Raw genomic sequence first — 26240 nt, 5'->3', positions numbered from 1 at the left:
AATTCTGTATTTTTAGTAGAGATGGAGTTTCTCCATGTTGGTTAGGCTGGTCTTGAACTACCGACCTCAGGTGATCTGCCCGACTTGGCCTCCCAAAGTGCTGGGATTACAGGTGTGGGCCACCACGCCCGGCAGGAAATATTCTTTTAAATTTCTTGTGAATCAGTATGTCCATGTTGCTTCCTTGACATTTCTAGAAGCAACAAAACTTTACATATTCAAAATGGAATCATGACTTTCAGCTATAATCAGCTTCTTGTCTACCATTCTGAGGTTAACAAGAACCGTCACAATCAATTCATTTTTTTTTTTTTGCATGGAAGTCCAGGCTCAGTGTTCTTTTTTGGCTACTTAGCAATATTGCATAATACAGAATTATAATGATGAGACAGAAAAACATACTTCCATATTACATGTTAAGTTGGAGATTGCCATGGAATTATTGCCTGAAGAAATGAGGCTACTTATAAAAATTTAATAATTGAGTTGTCCTTTCTTTTTTTTTTGCTCTGTCTCCAGGCCAGAATGCAGTGATGCAATCTTGGCTCACTGCAACCTCCGCCTCCTGGGTTCAAGTGATTCTCCTGCCTCAGCCTCCTGAGTTGTTGGGACTAGAGTGCGCACCACCACATCCAGCTAATTTTTAGTGGAAACGGGGTTTCGCCATGTTGGCCAGGATGGCCTTGACCTCTTGACCTCGTGATGCCCCTGCCTCTGCCTCCCAAAGTGCTGGGATTACAGGTGTGAGCCACTGCGCCTGGCCGAGTCGTCCTTTCTTGAGAGCTCATATGAAAGAAAATAACTTGCCTGCCATTTATCTTTAGAAATATTGCAAAATTATTTTTTCTCTAAGGGAAAATCAATCTAAATGACTTCTGAAGAGTATTTTATTGGCTTTGCTACCCACACATGACAGAACATTGAGAAACAGAAAACAAAATATCTAAAATATGTTACAATTTTAAAATGAAATTTAATCATCTTATTTCAGAATGCACGTGGTGAATTTGAAATTACAATATATTTAGAAATTAATGACATAGCGATATTAGTGTTGATGAAAAGAGTCAAACTCTGTAAAATACTGGAAAAGATTTATTCTGAGCCAAATATGAGTGAGCTGGCCCATGACACAGTCCTCAGGAGGTCTTGAGAACATGGGCCAGAGGTGGTTGGGGCACAGCTTGGTTTTGTACATTCTAGAGAGGCATGAAACATCAATGAGATACATTTAACAAATACATTGGTTTGGTCCAGAAAGGTGGGGCAACTCAAAGCGGGATGGGTTGGTTTCAGGCTGTAGGTGAATTTAAACATTTTGCCAGGCATGGTGGCATGTGCCTGTAATCCCAGCTACTTAGGAGGCTGAGGCAGGAGAATCGCTTGAACCCAGGAGGCAGAGGCTGCAGTGAGCTGAGATTGCACCACTGCACTCCAGCCTGAGTGACAGAGCAAGACTCTAAAAATAAATAAATAAATAAATAAATAAATAAATAAAAATTTTAAAAATGCTATCATTTATCTGTTGTCTACCTATAACCTGGAAGTCTCTGATTTTCATTACTCTGCCTTTCAAGACCAAACCAATGTACATCTTACATTTATTGATTTATGTCTCCTGTCTTCCTAAAATGTATAAAACCCAGCTGCATCTGGACCACATCGGCTGCAAAAAACACGTCGTTAACCTTGGCAAAGTAAACTTTCTAAATTAATTGAGACCTATTAGATACTTTTGGTTCACAAGTTCATGAACACAGAAGAAATCAAGATAGAAAACAAACTAGATCTAATGAAGAGCATAAAATAAGTTCATAAATCTGAACTCTTTCATATATATTGAACATAGAGGAAATGGTCTCAAACTGTGTGTTTATATTAGATCTCATTTTTGAAAGATATTTCTAATATTTGGTTAAAATAACCCATCCTATGTAGTTTTAGCCAATATAAAACTGAAAATAATAAATGATCAATTGTATACATACATTAAACTTCCTAATATTTCCCATAGCATTGCTATTACTATTTATGTTATTGGAGTAGATGCTCAGTCTGTCTTTGATATATTACTAGAGTGGTGTCCTCCATAATGGTGCTGAGACTCTGTGGTGCATGAGTGGATACGCCGTTAAGCAGGAACCTAGGAGAACCAGGATGTCAAAGCTCAAGTCCATTAAAACTAGGAAAACGTACTCCTTACTGCACCAGTCAAGGTCATAAGATGTTAATGGTTAAGGAAAGCAGCTTAATGATATTTGCAAGGACAAACTCCTACAGAAACACAATGTCCACATGACCCAATATCTCATGACAATGTATGCTTCTAAGATAATTACAGTCATGCTTTCAAGTACTTGCACACTAAAATACCAAGGATCGCTTTAAATCAACAAAGTAGTAAGTTTTGTCACACTATCAGCCCACTGGCAGTTAGCTTTTACGTAGGCCCCTATACAGGAAAAACTTGAAACAGGTGTTCCCCCTGCTTTCTGAGGAGCCCTACTGTGTAACTGGTAGCTTTTCTTTTCTTCTTTTTTTAAGACAGAGTTTCGCTCTTGTTGCCCAGTCTAGAGTGCAATGGTGTGATCTGGGTTCACCACAACCTTCATCTCCCGAGTTCAAGTGATTCTCCTGCCTCCGCCTCCTGAGTAGCTGGGATTACAGGTGCCCACCACCACGCCCGGCTAATTTTTGTATTTTTAGTAGAAACGGAGTTTCGCCACGTTGGCCAGGCTGGTCTCTGTTTACCTCAGGTGATCCGCCCTCCTCGGAATTACCTGTTTTTCTTCTTAATTTGAAAATGGTTTAAATGCAAAGTGCCTTTTGTGAGCAGGTAAAGACTCCCGTCTTGCAGGCGGGGCGAGCTCCCCGCAGCCTGGGGTAGCTGGGGTAGGGGGAGGGCGAGGGGCAAGGACCTCGGTAAAGGGGTGGAGTGTGGAGCTGTTGCAGCCGGGACTGAGAATTAGAAGGGCTTGTTAAGGGGCCGGGCGTGGTGGCTCACGCCTGTAATCCCAGCACTTTAGGAGGCCAAGGCGGGCAGATCACGAGTTCAGGATATCGAGACCATCCCGGCTAACACGGTGAAACCCCGTCTCTACTAAAAATACAAAAAAAAAAAAAAAAAAATTAGCCAGATGTGGTGGTGGGTGCCTGTAGTTCCAGCTACTCGGGAGGCTGAGGCAGGAGAATGGCGTGAACCCGGGAGGCAGAGCTTGCAGCGAGCTGAGATCGCGCCACTGCACTCCAGCCTGGGCGACAGAGCACGACTCCGTCTCAAACAAACAAACAAAAAAACCCTCGCTTGTTTAAGCGAGGACCTGTGTTGTTTGAGCGGATAATGGAACATGGAGGGTGACCTGCATGTGGGACTGCCTATTGCACACTGGAGGTGAAGGACAACTCTCCCTTCCTTTCTTTTCTCAGGACATTTATTTAGAAAATTTGTAACTGTATTTTCTCTGTCTTCTTTTTGTTGTTGTTGTTGTTTTGTTTGTTCGTTTGTTTTTAAACTGAGTTTGTTTGTTTTTAGACGGAGTCTCGCTCTATGGCTCTATCGCGTAGGCTGGAGTGTAGTGGGGCGATCTCTGCACACTGCAACCTCCTCCTCCTGGGTTCAAGCGATTCTCCTGCCTCAGCCTCCCGAGTAGTTGGGATTACAGGTGCGCGCCACCACGGCCAGCTGATTTTTGTATTTTTAGTAGAGACGGGGTTTCACCATGATGGCCAGGCTGGTGTTGATCTCCTGACCTCCTGATCCGCCCGCCTCGGCCTCCCAAAGTGCTAGGATTACAGGGTTGAGCCACCACGGCCCCTATAATTCTTAAACTGGAAATTACCCAGATTGCTAATGTCAAATAATAACCTTAGATCCTAAATTATGACGTTTGTTTACAAGCATGTATTCCATTACATTTACCTGGCTAATTTTGTAGTTTACCTAGATTATTTACACACACACACACACACACACACCCCCTGTGATAGCTGATGTTTAAAGTTATTAAAGTTTTCCTTTTTTGGCTGGGCTCGGCGGCTCACGCCTGTAATCCCAGCACTTTGGGAGGCCGAGGCAGGCGGATCACGAGGTCAGGAGATCGAAACACGGTGAAACCCCGTCTCTACTAAAAACACAAAAAATTAGCCGGGCGTGGTGGCACGCCAGCCTATAGTCCCACCTACTGGGGAGGCTGAGGCAGGAGAATCACTTGAATCCAGGAGGTGGAGGTTGCAGTGAGCCGAGATCTCGCCACTGCACTGCAGCCTGGGTGACAGAGCAAGACTCTGTCTCAAAAAAAAAAAAAAGTTGTTTTTTTTTTTTTTGCAGGAACTCTGATGAAGCAGGCATTTTAGGTAAAAATGATTATAATTTTGTTCTGACATCAGAGCAGAACTTATCATTAGAGAAGATGGAGCCATATTCTTCTTCTACCCATTATTAATTTTTTTTAATTTTAAACACCAGCCAATGTATATATGTGTTGTGTAGTAAAAATTCAAAGAAAAGTTCACTTACGCATCCCCTTTCCTGTCCAGCCTTCCACCCGTTCCCATAGCTCAATGGGGAATCACTGCTGAGAGTTCTGTGGCAAGTCAGCGTAAGTCCCACAGAAATGTATTCAGACACCATTTTGAGATTTTAGAAAAAATTCTTTGATGAATGCGCCTGTCACCCAGATTGGAGCGCAGCGGCGCAATCTCAGCTCATTGCAGACTCCGCCCCCCGGGTTCAAGGGATTCTCATGCCTCAGCGTCCAGAGTAGTTGGGACTACAGTTGTGCGCCACCAAGCCTGGCTATTCTTTTATTTTTAGTAGAGATGGGGTTTCACCATGTTGGCCAGGGTGGTCTGAAACTTCTGGCCTCAAGTGATCCTCCCTCCTCAGCCTCCCAAAGTGCTGAGATTACAGGCGTGAGCCACTGAGCTCGGCATGATAAATGTTTTGTTGTGGTATTTTATCCTGCAAGTTTTGAAAATTTCCATGGTTTGAAGGCAGGAAACACGATAGCTTGCCGTTTTCTTTTTCTTTCTTTTTTTTTTTTTTTGAGATGGTGTCTCGCTCTGTCGCCCAGGCTGGAGTGCAGTGGCGCAATCTCGGCTCGCTGCAAGCTCCACCTCCCGGGTTCACACCATTCTGCTTCAGCCTCCCGAGTAGCTGGGATTACAGGCACCCGCTGCCACGCTCGGCTAACTTTTTTGTATTTTTAGTAGAAACTGGGTTTCACCGTGTTAGCCAGAATGGTCTCGATCTCCTGACCTAGTGATCCGCACGCCTCGGCCTCCCAAAGTGCTGGGATTACAGGCGTGAGCCACCGCACCCGGCCGAAAAATCTTTCCAATGTAGTGAGAGTGGCAAAGCCTTTAATTGTGGCTCACTCTTAAGGAAACATCAGATAATCCATTTGGGAGAGAAACAATATGAAAGTGATGTATGTGGCCAAGTCTTATTATCCTGGTGGAGATGATATCTCATTTAGGGGAAGATTTTTTTTTGTTTTCAATTATCTTTTCTCAACATTTAAAAAGTGAAGTAAAGAGTATTTCTTGGCCAGGCATGGTGACTCACGCCTGTAATCCCAGCACTTTGGGAGGCCGAGTGGGGCAGATTACGAGGTCAGGAGTTCAAGAACAGCCTGGCCAACATAGTGAAACCTGGTCGCTACTAAAAATACAAAAAATTAGCCGGGCATGGTGGCAGGCGCCTGTAATCCTAGCTACTCGGGAGGCTGAGGCAGGAGAATCGCTTGAACCCGGGAGGCGGAAGTTGCAGCAAGCCAAGAATGCGCCACTGCACAGCAGCTGGGGTGACAGTACGAGACTCTGTCTCAAAAAAGAAAGAAAAAAAAGGGTATTTCTTGGGACAGGCACGGTAACTCACGCCTGTAATCTCAGCACTTTGGGAGGCTGAGGCAGGCAGACAACTTAAAGTCAGGAGTTCAAGACCAGCCTGGCCAACACTGTTAAACCTCATCTCTACTAAAAATACAAAACTTAGCCGGGCATGGTGGTGTGCGCCTGTAATGCCAGCTACTCTGGAGGTTGAGGCAGGAAAATCGCTTCAACCCAGGAGGCAGAGTGTGCAGTGAGCCGAGATCTCCCCACTGCACTGCAGGCTGGGCGACAGACAAATACTCTGTCTCAAAAAAAAAAGAAAAAAAAGAAAAGAAAAAAGTAAGTGAAAAAAGAAAGTAATAGATCTCTTACACAAATGTGCTGGGACAAGTAACTGGATATCCACATGGAAAAAAATAATGTTGGATCCCTATCTCACACCACAAAAAATTTTATTTAAAAAAGTTTAAAAACAAAACAAAACAAAAAACAGAGAGAGAGAGTGACGAGGAAGGGAGCCCTGCAAGAGGGGGTGTTACTTTGTCGCCCAGGCTGGCCTGGACCCCCAGGCTCAGCGATCCTCCCGCCACTGCTTCCTGAGTAGCTGGGAACTCAGGATCCCGCCCTGCGCCGTCCCACGCCCCCTTGCGGGCCCTCATCTCTGCTGTGTTTAAGCAGCAGGTGGTGACCTCACTCCTCCCTGGCCTGAGCACTCCGTCGCGCATCCCAGGCGGTGGCTCTAGGGAAGTCTCCGAAGCTGATCACAGGGTGGGCTCTCCCTCTTGAGTGAATGGAGAATAGAAAGGGAGAGGATTTCTATTCTGTTCTGTGGTCGTCAGCATGAAATCGTACATTCCGTCCAGGCAGGGCTTTGCATTTCACATTCTAGTTTGCATTCCCCTTCCAGACAGTTCCAGGGCTTTTGAATCATGCCTCAGCTTTCCTGGCCGGTCTCGCCTCCAAAACCCAAAAACACGCGGAGGCTGAGAGACGCACAGATCACACCCCGCCCTCTGCCGGTTCTATAGGGGAAGGTCTCTCCGCCTCGTGCCCCGCCCCCACCTCACCCAGGCCCCGCCCACCCCCTCCCGTGTCCCGCCCAGACCTGGCGTCTGTCCTGCGCGCCACGTTTAGCGTAAACTGGGAAGCGGATTCCGTGGAGTGAAAGTCACACCGCAGTGGTGAGTTTTGCTCTGTGTTGTGTTATGTCTGCGCTCCGCAGGTCCCTGGGACTTCTGTCCCAGGGGACGTGGGGTCCCCACATACCTGGAAATTTCTACCATTCTTCCTTCGCCCAGAGCAAATTTTTTTTTTTTTTTTTTTTTGAGACGGAGTCTCGCTCTGTCGCCAGGCTGGAGTGCAGTGGCTCGGTCTTGGCTCACTGCAACCTCCGCCTCCTGGGTTCAAGCGATTCTCCTGCTTCAGCCTCCTGAGTAGCTGGGATTACAGGCATGCGCCACAGAGCAAAATTTGACGTCCCCGTGAGAGTCCAGAAGTCGCTTCCTTTTGGGTTTAAAGTCGCCCTGAGGCTGGACCCGTCCCCGGTCTTTCTGCTATAGGGCAACGTATACACTTCGTACCTCGTAGTTTTGCTGTTCCTAACCCTTTTCTGACTCCCTCCACCCCGCGCTTTTTAAAGTCCTCACCCGAGAGGCGGATTCCCACCCTGCACGCCTCCTACCCTCACCCTCGTCGGTCCCTGGAGCGCAGCGCCGCCTCCCCCATCCCGAGGAGGCTGCATCCTCTGTCTGGTCCTGGGATGCCGCAGACCCCGCCGTTGTCTTAAGGCGTAGTTGCCCCCTAACTCCCTCCTCGTGCCGGGCCCTGCTGCTCGCCAGGTCTCCCCTCAGCAGTCGTCGCTTCCTCTGAGTCTGTGTTGGGGAGGTGCCCAGGGCTTGTCCTGTGACAAGGGGTGTTCTTGCCTGCCCAGCCCCAGCCCCTGGAAAATGCACTCCTCTGGGATGCAGACGTCATACTGAAAACTCTCCTGTGATTGTATGGGCCAAAGGAATCAGGAGCCCGAGAAAGGGCAGTAGAAAACTCGAGAGAGAGAATAGAACAATGAGAAAGGCCCATAACAGATGGCAAAGTGGAGGATGGGTGAGGGATTTGCCAAGAGACAGCAATAGTGAAAAGAAAAAGTTAAGATAGCAGGAGGAGGAAACTGGAGAAATGTGGAGAGAAGCTAGATGTACAGAGATGAAGGACAGCAAGGTAGGGAGAGGGGTGGCAAAGAAGGAGGCTCATCAGAGTGAGGGAGAGGAGGAGGGATTTGGAGCCAGGGCAGACAGAGCAGAGTGGTGCTGGTGGCAAGAGGAAGAATCATAGCAGGGAGGACACCTGGAGATCTGGGGTGCCAGAGAGTGGGGACGGGGGGTTTAACAGGGAAGAGAGAGTTTAACAGGGAGAGCAGAGGAGGCACAGAGGTGGGAGAAGAGGTGGTAATATATGGAGATTGAGGACGATCGAAAGACTGGAAAGAAGGAGCAACAAGAGGTTAAATAAGTTGTGAGGATAGAGCAGAAAAGGTGGAAGAGAAGAAATAGACGGAAGAAGGGGATGGTGCTCACTTGTAATCCCAACTACTCTGGAGGCTGAGGCAGGAGGATCACTTGAGCCCAGGAGATCCAGGCCGCAGTGAGCCGAGATATGCCACTGCACTCCAACCTGGTCACCAGAGTGAGACCCTGTCTCAAAAGAATAAAAGGGGCGGGGACTTTGGGTACAGATGAGTGGGTGAGTTCGTTGGATATGATTAGTGTGACATGTTGAGTTCTGTGTATATAATCTAATAACTAAAAACTTGTTTAAATTATACAGATGAGATTGAGAATTTTAAAATTCCTATCTATGAGTCATGTATATTCTATAAATCTTGGCATCAGAGGTCAGCTTCCACTTGGAATCCCTATGCAGCCAGAGGGCAGCGACTTATTCAGTTTTGAGTCACTCTCTTCCCTTTTCCCAGGGTGGCATAGTAAGTGGGGCAGTGAAGTGGGGAAACAAGCACTTTCTGTTATTACATATTACTTTTAATTTAATTAATTAATTAAATAATATTTTGAGACAGGGTCTGGCTCTATCAACCAGGCTGGAGTGCAGTGGCGTGATCTTCTCTAACTGCAGCCTCAACCTCCTGGGCTCAAGCTATCCTCCTACCTCAGCCTACCAAGTAGCTGGGACCACAGGCATGAGCCACCAAGCCCGGCTAGTTTTGTATTTTTTCTTTTTGTAGAAATGGGGTTTTACTGTGTTTCCCAGGCTGGTCTCAAAATCCCGGGCTTAAATGATCCTCCTGTTTTGGACTCCCAAAGTACTGGGATTACAGGGATGAGCCACCACGCTTCTCCTACATAGTACTTTTTTTTTTTTTTTTCAGACGGAGTTTCACTTTTGTTTCCTACCCTGGAGTGCAATGGCGCAATCTCGGCTCACCACAACATCTGCTTCCCGGGTTCAAGCAATTCTTTTGCCTTAGTCTCCCGAGTAGCTGGGATTAAAGGCATGCACCACCACGCCCAGCTAATTTTGTATTTTTAGCAGAGACAGGGTTTCTCCATGTTAGGCTGGTCTCGAACTTCCGACCTCAATTGACCCGCCCGCCTTGGCCTTCCAAAGTGCTGGCATTACAGGTGTGAGCTACCACACCCGGCCCATAGTACTTTTTAAAAGGGACATCAAAGCCGGACGTGGTGGCTCATGACTGTAATCCCAGCACTTTGGGAGACCGAAGTGAGCGAATCACCTAAAGTCAGGAGTTCAAGAGCACCCTGGCCAACATGGTGAAACCCTGTCTCTACTAAAAATACAAAAGTTAGCCAGGCGTGGTGGCGTGCATCTGTAGTTCCAGTTACTTGGGAGGCTGAGGCATGAGAATCACTTGATCCTAGGAGGTAGAAGTTGCAGTGAGCCAAAATTGTGCCACTGCACTGCAGCCTGGGTGGCAGAGCAAGTCTCCATCTGAATGGTTTCCAACAATTATTAGGGGATATTAATTGGCTGTGCACGATGCTAGGTATTGCTACTTATCAACTCACACACCTTTATCAAACCCTCCAAGGAGATTCTTCATTAGATTCCCCTCAGCAACTTTCTAAAGAGGCAGAAACTGAGTTACAGCTTGTAGAGCAGATGCTTCAACATGACATGCCTTTCGGCTACAATCACGAAAGCCTTTGCTCTTTTTATTCTTCCTACCCCTCATTCTCCAACAGGATTTTTAGGCCAATTCATAGAGAAATCCATAACGGTAATAGAACGGCTCTTATTATCCAATCAGACAGTGAAAACTTTGTAAGTTTATATTTCTTTAATTACACAACTTATGACAATAGGCAGGCATAGATCAAGAATGCTTACAGGATATGACCCTGATAAAATTATTGTTCCTTTGGATTCCCAACAGCAGGCCGCAGTTTGGGAGATGTTGACTCGTTGGCAAGTCACTCTCGCAGATTTTGTGGGAATAATAGATAACCATTATCCATCAGACAAAATCTTGCAATTTTAGGCCAGGCTCAGTGGCTCACACCTGTAATCCCAGCACTTTGGGAGGCTGAGGCAGGCAGATCGCCTGAGGTCAGGAGTTTGAGACCAGCCTGGTAAACATGGTGAAACCCCATCTCTACTAAAAATAAAATTAGCCTGGTGTGGTGGAGAGCACCTTTAATCCCAGCTACTTGGGACGCTGAGGCAGGAGAATTGCTTGAACCTGGGAGACAGAGGTGGCCATGAGCCAAGATCGTGCCATTGCACTCCAGCCTGGGTGACAAGAGCGATCAAAAAAAAAAAATCTTGCAATTTTCTAAAGTTCACCCTTTCATCTTCCCTGTGATTACTCATCACAGGCCTATTTCAGGTGGACAGACGTATGTTACTGATGGTTCTTCCAAATGTCATGCAGCTGTTACTGGACCTAAACATACTCAAACAATAAAGACCTCTGGAGTTTCAGCTCAATGTTCAGAATTAATCGCAGTTATTCTGGTTTTAGAGCTTCCAGCTTTATCTCCTATTAATATTGTCTGTGATTCAGCCTATGTTGTGAATGCAGCCAGTCACATTGAGACTGCCGCTATTAAGAGTACCCTAGAACAAGAACTGCTTAACTTGTTTCTAAGACTCCAATAAGCTATTTGCTCTCATGCTTCCCCTTTTCATATTTCTCATATTCACTCTCACACACAACTCCCTGGACTACTATCTCTAGGTAATGACAGAGCAGATAAACTGATGGGTTCTATATTTCAACAAGCCCAAGCTTCTCATGCATTACTGCACCAAAACAACTCTGCCCTTACTTGTATGTTTCATCTGCCTTGCAACCAAGCTCGAGTTACTGTGCAAGCCTGCCCCACTTGCCAGTATGTCCCTGGTGTTGCACCTGTAGAAGGATGCACCCCATGAGGTTTGGCTCCAGATGAAATCTGACAGATGGATGTTACCCATATAGCCACCTTTGGCAAACTCAGCTATGTCCATGTGATTATAGACTCCTACTCCCATATGCTACATGCCACATGCCAAACAGGGGAAATAGCTGGTCATGCCTGGTGACATTGTTGTCATTTGCCCATATGGGGGGTCCTTAAACAATTGAAAAATGACAATGAACCTGCTTATGCTAGTCATGCCTTTCAAAATTTTTTACAGTTATGGGCAGTCACCCATAAAACAGGAATTCCTTACAATCCTTGAGGGCAAGGCCTTATTGAATGGGCACATCAAACGGTACAACGTATGTTGAAAAAACAAAAAGGGGGAATAGGAGACCAACTACCACCTCAGATAAAATTACATTTAGCCTTGTTTACTTTAAATTTTTTGACTCCTAGTATAGGTGGTAAGACTAGCGGAACGACATTGGCAAGTGTTAGAGGAAAAGAGGCAAGTTTATCCAAAGGTGTTATGGAAATCTCCAGATGAGGGACAATGGAAAGGCCCGGTGGAATTGCTGATGTGGGGACAAGGGTATGCTTGTGTGTTTACAGGAGATGGACAAGCCGTGTGGGTGCCCTCCAGGTGTGTGTGACCGTGGAATGGGAGACTGGCAGGACCCACGTTGGCCAACCATGGGCCTGGTCCCTCCAGTAGGAGTCATGAGCCAGCTGAATTTGAATGCAAAGATGGAGCAAGGGCCGACTGGAGTCACTGACATCCACCCCCATAACATGGGGACAGATCAAGAAAACAAAGCAGGAAGCTGAGAAAATGCTGGAGCGTCAGGGTCAGGCAAAAACCCTTGACTCCGTGTGCTTGGCTATGTTAGCAGTAGTGTCCTGTGAGGTATGTTTCCCCTGTGTAGAGGCCGAAACATACTGGGCATATGTTCCTAATCCCCCGGTAGTGTGACCTGTAGTCTGGAGTGACATTCCTCCTGAGGTATATCATGATCAGGGAGCGTGGGCTCTAGGGCCCCTAACTCCCCCTGATCTAGAACAATTAAACTCTCACAGCAATAGCATCAATTATGCCGCCCCATTGGAGGGACTCCCTTTATGCATCACCAAAGATACATCGCTCAACCACAGTTGTCTTGCGGTCCAACCCTAGGCATAGTTGAGTCATCATGGAAAAGTTATGTATTTATTAGGCCTTAGCTCTGTTAATATAACTGGTGTGCTCATCAACCACTCCTGGCCCCATCACCCAAATTGTATTGATTATACAGAATGGGCTCCCTTTGCACGCCCCTTCCTTGGACCCAATGTCTTGGTCCTTTAGCTAGATAACAGTCTATGTTAATGGGAGACATTGGCGACTGGGGACCCTGTGGTCAGTTAGATGGAAGAGATGAGAATCAGACCTCATGGCACAAACTTCGCTGGCACTGGTGGCAGACCTTCAACATCTCTTCGCTACATCACACTGGGATTCAATCCCAGTCTGCCGTGCAGCTTGCTTGGCACAGAGCAAGCTTTAGCCCGCCTTTGCCTCAGTGGCAGCATCAAGGAAAGAAGGGCCCAATTCAGGAGTCGATATGGAAAGCAGCACTCCTATTTATGAATGGCAGCATCTGGGTTGGGACACTCTCCAATACTAATAATGTTACTCAACACAGTTTTAATGTTACCTTTGTAAGGAGTATTACCACTCAATTTATGGTTTGTGTTTTTCTAAGAAGGTAAATGTCATTCCTGGATTATGGGTCCCTGTCAATCTGTCCGAACCTTGGGTTGCCACCCTCACTTTACACTTGGTAAAACTCCTTCTCACTCATCGTGTTCGTAGAGTCTTGGGCACACTAATAACCTCTGTTGTGGTGTCCTCAGTAGCACTGCACAGCTCTGTTTAAACAGCCCAATATATGGAAAATTGGATGTGCACAGCCGACCAGGCATGGATGCTTCAAAATCAAATTAATACTGAATTACAAACTGAGGTGACAATGTTAAAGACTACTGTTTTGTGGTTAGGGGAGCAAATACAGAGTTTACAATGGCAACAGCAATTGCGCTGTCATTTTAACCATACTCACATTTGTGTAGCCAATTTGGAATATAACCAAATTGAATATCCATGGGACCTTGTAAAGGCCCATATTCGGAGGCTTTTATATCCAATGTCACTTTTGATATCAGTGAAATACAACGTAAAATTCTTGACTTGAATAAGCAGACTCAAGAGTTTCAGCCCTCTTTAGAAGCTTTGACAGAATTCCAGCAGGGTTTAGAAAGTCTCAATCCTTAGACCTATGTTAAACATCACCTTAATGTCTCTCTTAGAATTATAGGAACAATGTTATTATGTCTCTGTTTTCTGTTTATAGTCTGTAAGATTGGGTGGACCACCAACCGGCAATTGAAAGCTGCACAGCCTGGAATTACCTTTATTCAATTAATGCAAAAACATAAAGGGGGAGATGTTGGACACCGAAGGAATGAGGGTCGTGACCAACTCAGTATACCACTGGAGGCTGTATGAGCAAACAGCAAACTGTTCTCATGAAAGCAGTTGGCAAGCTGACAACTGAATCTGCCACCAGAAGAAATGCCGAAGGCAGTCACATCCCAGCTGCCATGTTCCTTGAAGTTATCTACAGAAACATCTGGAGCCTGTTGAACAAAAAAAGCAATCACATATGCCTGTGTTAAATTAAATAGTTGACTGACAGTTACCCCTTCCTCTCTGTTTACCCAATAAATATGAAGGGCTGTAGAAGCTCAGGCTGTTGTTCTCTAGAAGCAAGGAGCCCCCAGTCCCTTCCTGCAAATAGTTACCTTTGTCTTTGTCTTCATTCCTGTGTTCATCCTCCTCCGTTCAGTCCCGATGTAACAGCAACAGTTTGAGACCAGCCTAGCCAACATGGTGAAACCTCATCTGAACTAAAATACAGGTTAGCTGGGTGTGGTGGTTGGCACCTGTAATCCCAGCTACTCAGGAGGGTGAGGCAGGAGAATCACTTGAACCCAGAAGGCAGAGGTTGCAGTGAGCTGAGATTGCACCACTGCACTGCAGCCTGGGCAACAGAGTAAGACTCCATCTAAAAAAATAAAATAAAATAAATAACTGCTTCTCAATAAAGCTTTGGTAGAATTTTATGAGCTCATATCTTTTTTTTTTTTTTTGAGATGGAGTCTCACTCTGTTGCCTAGGCTGGAGTGCAATGGCACGATCTCAGCTCACTGCAACCTCCGCCTCTCAGGTTCAAGTGATTCTCCTGTGTTAGCCTCCCAAGTAGCTGGGACTACAGGCACCTGCCACCACGCCCAGCTAATTTTTATATTTTTAGTAGAGACAGGGTTTCACTATATTGGCCAGGATGGTCTCGAACTCCTGACCTTGTGATTCGCTGACCTTGGCCTCCCAAAGTGCTGGGATTACAGGTGTGAGCCACCACGCCCAGCCTCACATCATTGTTTTTTAACTATGTGTTCAAAATTTTCTCCTTTGACCCCACATTTCATTAGATGTATATATTTTTAACTATTTTAATATAGTTTCTCTATGAAATTTATTGTGTTCAGTTTACATTGAAGACTGCATGCTTTCTAGTCTGTATCATATACTGGAAACATTTTCTAGTACCTGATAAATGATTTTAGGTTGTTTCAATGTGTATTTGATAAAGATGTCAAGGACCTATTTTCTTTCTTTCTTTTTTTTTTTTTGAGATGGAGTTTCACTCTTGTTGCCCAGGCTGGAGTGCAAATGGCAAGTTGGCTCACTGCAACTTCTGCCTCTGGTTTTCAAGCGGTTCTCCTGCCTCAGCCTCCCGAGTAGTTGGGATTACAGGCATGCACCACCACGCCCAGCTAATTTTGTAATTTTAGTAGAGACAGGGTTTCTCCATATTGGTCGGGCTGGTCTCGAATTCCCGACCTTAGGTGATCCACCCGCCCTGGCCTCCCAAAGTGCTGGGATTTCAGGTGTTAGCCACCGCGCCTGGCCCCAGGACCTATTTTCTTACGCTAACATAAAAATTTAGTTCAAGTAGCCTGTTACTCCACTTTCTTTCCTTATGTCATCTGATAAAATGGTGAACTGTGAGCTTCTAAGTAAATATTCCCCTCAAGTTCCTCTGGTCCATAATATTCTTTGCAGATGTTGAAGGATGGGCTTCATTGACTTGGAACCTTGTTTCAGCAGAGCCCATGTGTTCATGAAGAAAACATTTGCTCAGATCTCATTTCTACAGCTGCCTCTCTTTCAGTGTTTTAAACACCTAGAGCTGTGTGTTCACAATTGTGTTTATTTTGAACGTATTACTGTCATTTTTCTGGGAAAATAATTACGTGTTTAGGATTTGTGCCATCAAAATCTTGGATGTTGAAAGAGACATTTCTTTTGCTCAGGTATATAAAAGATGGTCCTGGATTTTTTTTTCCTTTTTTTGAGATGGAGTGTCACTCTGTCACCCATGCTTGAGTGCAGTGACATGATCTTGGCTCACTGCAACCTCTGCCTCTAAGGCCCAAGTGATCCCCCCCGGTCAGCCTTCCAAATAGCTGGGACCACAGAGGCACACCACCATGCCTGGCTAATTTTCTGTACTTTTGTTAGAGATGGGGTTTCACCATGTTGCCAAGTTTGTCTCAAACTCCTGGGCTCAATTGATCCACTTGCTTCAGCCTTCCAAAGTGCTGGGATTACAGGAGTGAGCCACCACACGTGGCCAGTCCTGGAATTTTCTAGAGGAAGATGACAAACACAGCCTGTTGACCCTTCCTGGCCATCACATGAAAATCAGCGACTCCTCCTTACAAAACTCAGAGCTTCTCAGGATAACTTGGTGAAACGTCCCCCGCTGTGAACCTCAGTGAGCCCACCTGTAATATACAGGTGAAGGAGAAGACCAGAAAAGCCCAGTCAGAGTGACACTGACCCCTGAAATGATGGGCACAATGGAGTGTGTGGCTTTTCCTGTAGGACAGGGAGGTGCTTAGTTGTAATTTGAATTTTAAATGGATTCCAGTCCTCCAAAAATGTAAAAAACAAAAGCACAAGAATGGAAAAAACGGGATTAGAATTAAATCACCTTGAACCTTATCATCTCACCACTTTAGCCCACCTGTACGACTCCATGTCCCCTGCAGGCCTCACCCCAAGCTCTACAATTCTGTGTCCAGTTGTCTCCTCAGCTCTCTGCTGGGACATCAAACAGGCATCTCCACCTTCATGTGTCCATAAGTGACTTCCTAAACCCCCAAACACGTTCCCTTGTGGTCCTTCACGTCTCAGCTGATGGTGACAGTGTACTTCTGGGAGCTTAGCTGAAATTGACAGCATGTATTTTAAATATGGGAAATAAATTCCATTATTTGTGAGTGTTGTAACTTATAATGTAAAGAGAAAGTTGCATGTATACATGAAAGGAGTGAGAAAATACATCATTTCCAAAATTCTTTTGAGGTGTGGGAGAAAAATGTTTCAAGACCTCATCCCTAGGGATCTGCACCCCGAGGACCTCTCTGATGTTGTCTCCTGCCTGTGTCCTCCTCACTCCCTCTGCTCCAGCCACGCACACCTCTTTCCTTTTTCTGTGACTGAGGTTGCTTTTGTCTCAGTGCCTTCACTCTGCCTAGGACTCTCTGGCCCCTCAGCTACAAGTGACAAGCAGCGTTTCATCCCTAAGTCTTTGTTCTGACATTACTTTCTCTATGGAAATGTTTGTGATCTCCCACAGCCCCGATTTGACATGACAGCCCCACCTTCACCCCCACCTCTAGTCCATGTTGCCTGTTCTGTGTGATTCTTCTTGCTCCCTCGCTGTTCACTGGATCCTGGTGGGAACAAGTCCCCAAGAGGAGAGTAGAGCCAGAAGGTGGGGCTGTGCTGGGCTGGTGCCGTCTGAGTGGAGCTCAGCCCTGGCTTCACATTAGGGTTCTCAGGCATTTTGCAAATACATCTTTTATGCTATTTTATCAGAGATTGCTATTATCATAGGATTAAACCCACCCTCAATAATTCTTACAATGGTGCAGGTGATTCTCATCTGTTTCCAGCATTGAACATCAAGGCAGTTTCCTCTATGTTGAGAGCTGAGATCAGCCTGTGATCCACAGGGAGGTGAGGGGGCTGTGCTCTGCATGGAGTTTGGTTAGGGCCAGATCTGTGCCCTGAAGATCTGTGTCCTGCTGCAGTGTGTGTGTGGACTTTTCCAGGAGGGGAGCAAGATCTGAAAACGGGTCAAAATTACCCTTGTAGGTCTTCCTGTGGGACTTGGTTATCTTGGCATGATCTCTGGTGTGGTGGGTAGCAGAGGACCATCTTTCTACCGGGTGAGGTCTCCCCTGTGTGTGTGTTTTGTCACGGGAAAGGAGTGAGTGGTTTCTAAACATTAAATCTCTAATTTTTTTTTTTCACATACAGGATTGATTTCCAAAGACTCATGTTATGTGAGGAAGACACCAAGAAGAGCAAAGAAAAGGAGCCAGGGCTGGCTCTTCCTCAGGTGAAGTGATATTCCTCGGTGGATTAATCTGTCTCTTTCCTTTCTGAAATGCCAGGTATTGTAGCAGCCAGTCTTCTGTGAATCTGAAGCATCCTGCCTCACACGTTTGCTCGCATTCACTTATGCCTTTTCTCAGTCCCTGTCACCTTCACTTAAATTCCATCTCCTATAACCTAGTGACATGAGTTTGGGAAGAGGCTCCACTGGGCATGGTCCTGGGAAGGGCTCACACCAGACATGGATGGAGATGGGGTGTGGACCCCATGGTGTCAGTGCTGTTGGGCAGCAGGGATTGTTCAGGGGCCACATCTGGATGCATGTTTAGCACTTTGTGGACCAGATCAGAGAATCTATATATGAAAGTCATACATTAAGGTATGCACTGGTATCAGGTAAATTCTGGAAATGGAGACAAATTAGGGGAAATATTTTGTGTCTCATTTTGTAATGCATTTGAAGCTATACTAGTGATTCAATATGTCTCTGACTTGGAACTCTTCTTTTAAGAGACAGGGTGTCACTCCTGAGCCCAGTCTGGAGTGCAGTGGAACAATTCTGGCTTACAGCAGCCTCAAGTTTGTGGGCTCAACTGATACCTACATTAGCCTCCTAAGGAGCTAGGATGACAGGCAGGTGCCACCACACCTGGCTAATTCTAATTCCAGAGAAGGTGAGAATGAGAGCTAGGTACAGAATGAGGGAGGGAAACAGTAATGAAGACAAAGAGGGACCCTGGGTGCAGATGAGCAGTGAGTTGATTGGATGTGATGATGAAGTGATGACATGTTGCTTCCTCTGTTTATAAGGTAACAAATTTAAAATTTGTTTAAATTATACGGATGAGAATGAGAGTTGCAAAACTCCTGTGTCTAAGGGTGGTGCATTTTATAATTATGGCATCAGAGGCTAGCTTCCCTCTGCACCCCCTCTTCAGCCAGAGGACAGTGACTTGACTCATTAGTTGTGGCCCCAGTGAACCTTCCTGCAACTTGGAGATGAGGGGTTACACCAGAAAAGCTCAACCCGAGTGACCCTGGCCCCTGAAATGATTGGCAAAATAGAGTGCGTGTCTAGGTATGGCTTTTCTTCTGTGAGAAAGGAGTGTCCAGTTGTAATTAGAATTTTAAATAGGATGCAGTACCCCAGAAATAAAAAAAAATGCAGAAGAATTTAAGAAACAGAGGTGTAGACTCAGTTAGACACAAAGACCATCTTCGAGGCCTTTCTCTGTATGAGGATATCACAGCTAAATCTAAAGCAGGTCATGTCAGTCCCTGGCATATTTTTGAGTCTCACTCTGTCATCCAGGCTGCAGTGCAGTGGCACGATCTCGGTTCACTGCAACCTCCACCTCCTGGGTTCAAGCGATTCTCCTGCATCAGCCTCCCAAGTAGCTGGGATTACAGACAGCCACCAAGCCTGGCTACTTTTTGTATTTTTAGTAGAGATGGGGTTTAACCATTTTGGCCAGGGTGGTCTGGAACTCCTGACCTCGAGTCATCTGCTCGTCTTGGCCTTCCAGACTGCTAGAGTGCTAGAGTGCTAGGATTACAGGCATGAGCCACCGCACCCAACCCAATTTCTGTATTTTTAGTACAGACCGGGTTTCACCATGTTGGCCAGGCTGGTCTCAAACTTGTGACCTCAGGTCATCTGCCTGCCTTGGCCTCCCAATGTGCTAAGATTACAGGTGTAAGCCACCATGCCTGGGCAGAAACGCCCTTCAGCATGGATTATTTTGAGTGTTTTGTGTCTCCCTTCTTTGGAGGATGCACAGTTCCCATCTTGGCCACAGGACAACTGCAGCACCTATTCTAGAGTTGTGGTTCAGATGCTGAGGTGTCCTCAGGGAAGACTGAGGGTCTGGGGCAAATGTGAGGATGGTCCCATATTTCTTCTGGAAATTTCAACTCTAATTGATCTGAACTTTCTGTAACTATTTATTTCAGTCAAATTAAAAGGGGAAGGCCTCACTAAGGCCAGAAAAGCCCTACAGACCAGACCCTGTGTCCTCAGGCAGTGCCAAGGCATCTGCATTTTTGCCATCTGTGTCACCTGCCTTACTCTACCTCCCGGGTCTCCGTGCTCTGCACATCACCAGGGCCCAGTTTGGCCATGATGGGCAGGGGCTTTGCCACCAGCAGGTGATGTGCTCAGAGTCAGGGTTCGGATTCCCTTCAGGAAGGGTGGGGAGAAGGTCAGGGACCTGAGGAGCATGAAGGACACACTCCTACACAACTAGTTCTGTTCCGGAGGAGCTGGAGGCTCCATGACTTCAGGGAAGATTCTTCCAAGGATCAGAGTGCAAACAGCACAGTGAACTGCAACCCGAGGGCCACCTCCTCCTGCCACACCAGTGGCGATGACACTCTACTGGCTTTTCCTTGCCTGTCACAGCACCTGAACATGCACACACACATACACACAGAGTCACAAGGCAGCTGGGGAGCCGAGGATCAAGATGTTATAATGTAAATGTGGGGCTGGGCGTGGTGGCTCACGCCTGTAATCCCAGCACTTTGAGAGGCTAAGGCAGGTGGATCATGAAGTCAGGACTTTGACACCAGCCTGGTCAACATAGTGAAACCATGTCTCTACTAAAAATATATATTAAAAAAAATTAGCTGGGTGTGGTGGTGTGCACCTGTAATCCCAGCTACTCAGGAGGCTGAGGCAGGAGAATCACATGAACCCAGAAGACGGAGGTTTCAGTGAGCCAAGATAGCATCACTGCACTCCAGCCCGGGTGACAGTGCAAGACTCTGTCTCAAATAAAAATAAAAATAAAAGATGAAAAATGATGGCTGGGAGTGGTAGCTTATGCCTGTAATCCCAGCACTTTGGGAGGCCGAGGCGGGCAGATCACGAGGTCAAGAGATCAAGACCAGTCTGGCCAATATGGTTAAACCCCGTCTGTATTGAAAAAATGCAAAAATTAGCTGGGCTTGGTAGCACACGCCTGTAGTCGCAGCTACTCAAGAGGCTGAGGCAGGAGAATCGCTTGAACTCAGGAGGTGGAGGTTGCAGTGAGCTGAGATGGTGCCACTGTATTTCAGCCTGGCAACTTAGTGAGACTCCATCTCAACATAAATAAATAAGTTAATAAATAAATAAGCTATAATCTAAATGTGGAGCACAGATATTTTTCCCACAAAGAGGGAACGCTGGGTCCTGGGAAGGGATTTTGAGGGTTACAGCCCTAGTCATGGCCTGGAGACTCAGGAACTGGAGGAAGGAAAAGCCGTATTTATCCTCACAGGATGCCCTTGTGTTCAGCAGTTAGTAGAATAGATGGGCTGAGCTATTGGAGTGACATTTAGAAAAAGGGGTTTTTCTCTCCACCCAGCACACACCATCACCCACCTTATGCACACTCCCCCCTTTCCCGTTGTCTTCTCTAGAATGACAAAGTTGGTGCTTCCCCAGGTGGGCGTCTGAGGGAGGGGAGTGGTTTCTCTGCCTGTCCTTGATCCCCTCCCTCAAGTCGTCCACCTTCCTGTCCGCTGTTCTATTCTGACTCTCATTGCCTGCAATTCTATCAGTTTGCACCATCCCAAGACCCAACTAAGACCCAAGGATTTGAGTCTGGGAATATTTAAGCCAATGTCATTGCCAAGTGAGAAGTCTTAGACCCCAGGAATTTTTCTTCATTGAGAGTCTGGGCAGCAAGGAAGCCTCTCCTCTTTCTTCAGAGTTTAGGGTCTTTAATTGCCAATGTAAGTTTGCTCAAGGTCAGGCAGTGACCCGTTGGATCAGCCAGATGTGTTTCTGACTGATCATACACTTGTCCTTCTTACTGGTTGGGCAAGCAGAGTGGTCTGCGTGAGGGACTCTGGGCTGTCCTGCTCAGCTGCTCCTGCTCAGCTCCCTCATCACTATGAAGACCATTCCAAGGTCAAATAGGACCCTGGCACACATGAGACCCCAGAGAGGACATACTAGTATCACTCAGTCATTCTCATTCATTCACTGACTCAGTAGCTATGGAGCCTATACTATATGCCAGGGGGCACAAATAGAGGAGCTACTGTACCAGGGATAAAAATGGTAAACCAGCAGACTATCCTTCCCTGCTTTCTCCAGGTTATTTTTCAGTTTTATGCTGTGTTGTTGAATTTGGTCTTGATCTCCTGGGCTCAAGAGGTCCTCTTTGGCCTCCCAAGCAGCTGGGATTACAGGCCCCAACCCCCATACCTAATTATTGGTTTTTATTTTTTACATTTTAGCGTATGTGTGTCCTTAGGGCTAATATGAGTCTTCTGTGGACAACATGTAGTTGGTTCCTGTTGATTCAGCCAGTCTTTGCCTCCTGAGTGCAGAGTTAAATATTTACATTTTAATAATTACTGATGGAGAAGACCTTACTGTTGTGTTTTTGTTACATATTATTTGTATTTCTTGTAGGTGTTTTTTTTTGTTCTTCATTTCTCATTTCTACTGTTTGTGTTTATTACTTTTTTTTCTGTAGACATGCTTTGACTCCCTTCTTATTTACTTTTTTTTTTTTTTTATGACAGAGTCTCACTCTGTCGCTCAGGCTACAGTGCAGTGGTGCGATCTTTCTAACCATAGCCTCCGCCTCCTGGGCTCAAACGATTCTCGTGTCCCAGCTTCTGAGTAGCTGTGACTACAGGTGCTCACCACCACCCCCAGCTAATTTTTATATTTCTAGTAGAGATGGGGTTTCACCGTGTTAGCCAGGATGGTCTCGATTTCCTGACCCCATCTCTACTAAAAATACAAAAAAAATTAGCCGGGCATGGTGGTGGGTGCCTGTAGTCCCAGCTACTCAGGAGGCTGAGGCAGGAGAATGGCGTGAACCTGGGAGGCTGAGCTTGCAGTGAGCCGAGGTTGCGCCACTGCACTCCAGCCTGGACGACACAGCGAGTCTCAAAAAAAAAAAAAAAGTCACAACATGCCTTTTCTGCATGGATATGAGTAATTTTATGATAGTTATTCAGAAAAATATTTTATTAACTTTTTTTTTTGAGATGGAGTCTCACTTTGTCACCCAGGCTGAAGTGCAGTGGTGCGATCTCGGCTCACTGCAACCTCTGCCTCTCAGGCACAAGTGATTCTTGTGCCTCAGCCTCCTGAGTAGCTGAGACTACAGGCGCCTGCCACCACACCTGGCTAAGTTTTGTAATCTTTTCTTATCTTCTCAGTGCCATGATTGTTTGACAATAAAGAATTTCCATTGATTTTGGTTATCCTTACAAGAGCTTGTTGTGCATTATTTACCAATATAGTATATTGTGTGGGTTTTTAGCATTTATTTGTATACAGTAAATATGAAGAATATGTATTTTTCTCTTCATTGATGTTATAATGATATGTTTTTTGCAAACTATGATACACTTTAGGGTCATAATGGAAAAATACTCCTTACTTTAGGATTACACATGTTTGTGCCCTGTCAGTGTTTTGTCATGATATTGGAAATAGGCTTCTGTAGAAATGATTTGAAGTGCATGTAACCACCTTGTATTTATTAAAGATTCTTACTCCTTTTGTGTTCCTAAACTTTGATGATCATGTTTGGGAAGATTAAAGTAAGTATTGTTTTTTGTGTCATATACACATTTTAGTATGATTTAGCATCTGTACTTAATTGGAAACTTATTGGTGTTTATATTTTGTAGATATCTCTTCCAAATGTATGATGAAGAAGTTCTCATCCACAGAGCAAGGCAATACAGAAATGTTCCACACAGAGACATTGGAAAGACATGAAAGTCCTCACAGTGGAGATTTTTGCTTCCAGGAAATTGAGAAATATATTCATGACTTTGAGTTTCAGTGAAAAGAAGATGAAAGAAATGGCCATGAAGCACCCATGACAAAAATCAAAGAGTTGACTGGTAGTACAGACCAATATGATCAAAGGCACACTGGAAACAAACCTATTAAAGATCAGCTTGGGGCCAGGCACAGTGGCTCAGGCCTGTAATCCCAGCACTTTGGGAGACTGAGGTGGGCAGATCACGAGGTCAGAAGATCAAGATTATCCTGGCTAACATGGTGAAACCCCGTGTCTACTAAAAAAAAATACAAAAAAATTAGCTGGTCGTGGTGGCAGGTGCCTGTAGTCCCAGCTACTTGGGAAGCTGAGGCAGGATAATGGCATGAACCTGGGAGGCAGAGCTTGCAGTGAGCCAAGATGGAGCCACTGCACTCCAGCCTGGGCAACAGAGCAAGATTCCGTCTAAAAAAAAAAAAAAAAAAGATCAGCTTGGAATAAGCTTTCATTCGCATCTGCCTGAACTGCACATATTTCAGACTGAAGAGAAAATTGCTAATCAAATTGAGAAGTCTGTCAATGATGCTTCCTTGATTTCACACATCCCAAAGAATTTCTTGCAGACCCCAAACCCATATTTCTAATAAGTATGGGAATAATTTCCTCCATTCTTAATTGTTCACACAGAAACAGGAAGTACACATGAGAGAAAAATCTTTCTAATATAATGAGAGTGGCAAACCCTCTAATTATAGCTCTTTTTTTTTTTTTTTTTGAGATGGAGTTTTGCTCTTGTTGCCCAGGCTGCAGTGCAATGGTGTGATCTCAGCTCACTGCACCTTCCGCCTCCCAGGTTCAAGCAATTCTCCTGCCTCAGCCTTCCCAAGTAGCTGGATTATAGGCATGCACCACCAAGCCTGGCTAATTTTGTATTTTTAGTAGAGATGGGGGTTTTTCCATGTGGGTCAGGCTGGTGACAAGGTTTTCAGTCCCAAATAACACCTTGAAAGACATAGGAGAATTCATACTGGAGAGAAACCATACAAATGTAAGGTTTGTGATGAGGCTTTTGGGCATGATTCACACCTGGCACAACATACTAGAATTCACATTGGAGAGAAACCTTGCAAGTGTAATCTGTGTGGCAAAGCCTTTAGTGGGCTATGAACACTTATTCACCATCAAGCAATCCATGGTGTAGGGAAACTTTATTAATGTAATGATTGTCATACAGTCTTCAGTAATGCTACAACCATTGCAAATCACTGGAGAATCCATAATGAAGAGAGAGCTTACAAGCGTAATAAATGTGGCAAATTTTTCAGACATCGTTCATACATTGCAGTTCATTGACACACTCATACTGGAGAGAAACCTTACAAATGTCATGATTGAGGCAAGGTCTTCGGTCAAGCTTCATCCTATGCAAAACATAGGGGAATTCATACAGGAGAGTAACCTCACAATTGTGATGACTGTGGCAAAGCCTTTACTTCATGTTCACACCTCATTAGACATCAAAGAATCGGTACTGAACAGAAATGTTACAAATGTCATAAGTATGACAAGGTCTTCAGTTTGAGGTCATTCCTTGCAGAACATCGGAAAATTCATTTTTGAGATAATTGTTCCAAATGTAATGAGTATAGCAAACCATCAAGCATTAATTGAGATTAGGGTCAGTTCAGTGTTGACTTGAGTTTAAATTGACTTAACATTGAGATCAAGCATTAATTGACATTAAAGTGTTTATGTTAAGAGGACTGGGCTGTGTGGGGTTGCTCATGCCTGTAATCGCAGCACTTTGCGGGGCTAAGACGGGTAGATCACTTGAGGTCAGGAGTTTGAGAGCACCCTGGCCAACAGAGGTGAGCCACTTTTCCCAGCCTGTTTTTTGTTTCTTTAAAAAAACTGGTAGGGATTTTCATGGGTGTTTTGTTGAATCTAAATCACATTGGGTTATATAATCATTTAACAATAATAAGTTTTCCAATCTATCAATATGTGTTGTATCTCTATTTATATGTTTTTAATCATTTTGATCAATGTTTGTAGATTTTAAGGTGAAACTTCTCGTCTTTTTACTTTTATTCCTAAGTATTTCTTTAAGTTCTTTAGAAAATGGAAGTGTTTTCTTATAAAATTGTTTACTGTTAATGTATGAAAATTCAACAAATTTTTGGTGCTCATATTGTATTCTACAAATACACTGAATGTCTCTATTAGTTTCTGTAGTATTTTGGTTGACTCTTTGTGATTTCCTTTTTTCTTTTTTTTTTTTTTTGAGACCCATCTCTGTTGCCTAGGCTGGAGTACAATGGTGTAATGTCGGCTCACCACAACCCTGCCTCTTGGGTTCTAGCAATTCTTCTGCCTCAGCCTCCTGAGTAGCTGCGATTACAGGCAGGTGCCAGTATGCGTGGCTAATTTTGTATTTGTAGGAGAGACGGGATTTTTTTGTTGGTCAGGCTGGTCTCGAACTCCCGACCTCAGGTGATCTACCCGACTTGGTCTTTCGTAGTGCTGGGATTGCAGGCATAAGCCACCATGCCCAGCGACTCTTTATGATATTCTACACAGAAGATCATGTCATCTACATACATCTCAGAAATAAGTGGCACTTGAATATCTACAATCCTTTTTATATCCTTTTTAATATAGTTTTCTGGTACAAGGGGTCTTCAAGGAGTTCATGGAAAAATATGTATTATGAGAAAATTGTGCATGATTTTCAAAGTTTTTGCACCCAAATAAATTGGTACAAATCTGTTATAA

At 45.1% G+C, this 26240-nt stretch overlaps 3 pseudogenes; 2 read left to right on the top strand and 1 right to left on the bottom strand.

Annotated features, from left to right (window-relative positions):
* Positions 1-13372, bottom strand: part of LOC100456861 (actin-related protein 2/3 complex subunit 1A-like) — a 17560-nt pseudogene extending 4188 nt beyond the window's left edge.
* Positions 6927-26240, top strand: LOC112130173 (putative protein ZNF321; annotated as a pseudogene).
* On the top strand, positions 24474-26240 carry LOC112130205 (putative zinc finger protein 137; annotated as a pseudogene).

This window comes from Pongo abelii, chromosome 20, assembly GCF_028885655.2.
Source record: "Pongo abelii isolate AG06213 chromosome 20, NHGRI_mPonAbe1-v2.0_pri, whole genome shotgun sequence".
NCBI classification, from domain to species: domain Eukaryota; kingdom Metazoa; phylum Chordata; class Mammalia; order Primates; family Hominidae; genus Pongo; species Pongo abelii.
The sequence above is the reverse complement of the archived record's forward strand: the minus strand, read 5'-3'. Positions and strand labels throughout refer to the sequence as shown.